Source organism: Alexandromys fortis, unplaced genomic scaffold, assembly GCF_014885135.2.
Source record: "Alexandromys fortis isolate MF-2015 unplaced genomic scaffold, M_Fortis_MF-2015_v1.1 scaffold_231, whole genome shotgun sequence".
Lineage (NCBI taxonomy): Eukaryota > Metazoa > Chordata > Mammalia > Rodentia > Cricetidae > Alexandromys > Alexandromys fortis.
The window spans coordinates 1,121,726-1,124,483 of NW_026068613.1; the positions used below are offsets into that span (position 1 = coordinate 1,121,726).

Here is a 2,758-nt window from a genome sequence, read left to right on the forward strand (position 1 = left end):
AGCACCCCGATGGTTAGCCCAGGGGCCAAGCTCCATCCTAATCCTCCCAATATCTGCCAGGGAGCTTCTCAGTCCTGCTACATCTGAGACATAAGGCGGCTACCTTGTCAGTCTTTTATCCATCCCGTTAGCCATAAGAAATACATGCTTGGTATCATTGTTATTTACCAGAAAATTGTTACCTATGTCTGTGTGGGTATATAAACTGGAAACCTTGTGGCATGGGAAGAACGGTGAGGAACATTAATGAAGGAAACATCCAGAGAGCATTGGGGAGAGCATAGGAAGAATAAACGGAAACATGATAAAAAGACTTATGTGAGCTAATTTATTTCATTTACCCTGAGAGCTTATTTTCACCTGCTACAGTGATCCTTCTGAATCCTGAAGGGTTTAGTGGGGCTTAAGCTCAACATGAGCCTCAATGGTGTATAATAATCACTGGATAGGATGAGCCTACTGGTGCAGTAGTGCCAAATCTGTTATAGGAACAACCGTCCCCTTTCTGATTGGATTTGATGTCTGTTCCACAGGAAGGAATTCAAGTCTGGTACTGTAAACACAACAAAAACTTGTGTCTGATGAGGTCATAGGCCATACTGGGGAAGCTTCTGCTTTCTTTCTTTTTCTAAATTTATATGATGTACCTGTCAAATTGCCTCCTAAAGAAATTTATGTTCATGTTTAATGTTTTTGTCAGTTTTGATCAGAGAAGCATCTTTTTGCAGTGGCCAGAAGTTATTACAAACTCATATCTGATCAAGTATGGAGAATTAAGTGACTGTTGAATGCCATTTATAAATGTTACCTTACTTCCATGGCTCAGTACATCACACAAGGGGCATATTAAATAAATCTAAATACTAAAGACTGGTGGTAATGGTTTGGAAAACTGACCCCCTGGCACAAATGCCCATTGCACTCTTAAATACACAGCACGTTATCACTTTCACAAGCTTAGTCATACAAGCTGTCAATACTTTGTTATGCAACGGGAAGGGAATTGTGGGCTCCCACCCTTTCCTACCTATTTACCTATAGTTAATGGTTGATGGGGCAGAGACACTTCCTTCAGTGGTATAGCCACTGGTAAGGCAGTCATGTTCCTATAAAACACACTGATTAAACTCATTGACATGAACGTAAGATGGGGGCTGAGAAGATATGGGGATTAGCAGGAGTGGGAGGGAACGAGAAAAAGTACCACACACCAATATGATCAAAATACACCATGTTCATGAAAGACAAGGTCATATTAAAGTTGTTTAATATGTTTATATGCTAATAAAATATAAAAGATTGGTACGGAAGGCTGCAGGATTATTAACCTGCAAAGCAGGCCATCAGTTGCTATTTCCGCCTTGCTTTTGTTCAACAAAGCCATCATGGGGCTCCATTAGCTCTCATTTGGATTGTCATTTCTGGAAGCCTGGTTAATGAAAATGCCCTCTAGCTGCACCTAATGCATATCCTGCTTTCACGTGCAGGGGGCAATCTAGGGGCTGCTCTCTCCCAGCTCATCTGCAGCAGATGGCCTCTGCCAGATTCAGAAGGATCAGAGGCATATTTTTTTTTTAAGATAGTGAAAATAATACACATTTTCTTAAATCTATCATCTGAGTTGGAGGCTGGAGGCAGCAAGACTTTGTGAAGGTTTTGGCTCTAATGACTTGATGCTAATACAATTTTCGAGAATTTCCATGGAGTTCTCGCGAATCCATCAGCTTCTAATTTGGAGCCTATTTTCTTTGCTCTCTTGGTACTTTGTGGTGGTTACGATGAGTGATTCTTGGTTATTCCTAAGCTAGTCATTCTTTACATCATTCCCCGGCTTCAACAACATGGGCATTCTGTTTATTTGACTATAACCCTTTCTATATAATGTTGAAAGCCTTACAAGCTTTCCTTTAAGTTTTACAAAAGACAGTAGGACTTCACTAATTCTAGAAGTGGGCCTTTGGGAAGGAGCATCCTGTGCTTGGCCCTAGGGTCAGTGGAAATGCTGTTTCCCCACCTGAGGTCCCATCACTGGTCCTGATGCTCCTCCACTGTGACTGTGTTCAGACTCGGGAGCTTGAGCGTCTCTCCAATTAGAATTAGGAGTCTTAGAAAACACAGTGGTTTATAAATGGGACAGAGAGCCATTGTCAGCGTAAGAAACTGCAGAGACAACAACAATAGAGATGCCGTTTCCCCTCATTACATCAGTTTCACATTTTCCTTCTGGAGAATTGTCTTGGCAGATTTTTTACTTAACAAAATCAAGCAGACAAATTAGATAAAAGCCAGTTTTTTTCCCAGTGTATTCTATGTCTCTTAAGAGATTAGTTTGAAAGTACTAGACTATCTTTTGAATGGCATTTCTCGTAGGACAAATTCTGCTTTACACTTTAGATGCATGTTTGACAAACGCCAGAATATTAGTCTCTTGTGCAAGCTGCAGGCTTGACCCTCTGTGTACACACTGTACCCAGAGTCATGCTAAACACTCCAAGCCCTCACTATTGTGGAAAGATGCTCTGACACTGTACCCAGAGTCATGCTAAACACTCCAAGCCCTCACTATTGTGGAAAGATGCTCTGACACTGTACCCAGAGTCATGCTAAACACTCCAAGCCCTCACTATTGTGGAAAGATGCTCTGACACTGTACCCAGAGTCATGCTAAACACTCCAAGCCCTCACTATTGTGGAAAGATGCTCTGGCCTTTAAATCTAGTTAAAGCAGAAACAGCCTTCAGAGGCATCAGACGGCTGC

General features: G+C 41.7%; 1 long non-coding RNA gene across 1 annotated transcript in view; it reads left to right on the forward strand.

Moving 5' to 3' along the window:
• The window catches only part of LOC126495923 (uncharacterized), a 49,857-nt gene that overhangs the window by 35,916 nt on the left and 11,183 nt on the right, over positions 1 to 2,758 (forward strand). The gene's annotated exons all lie outside the window — the stretch shown is intronic.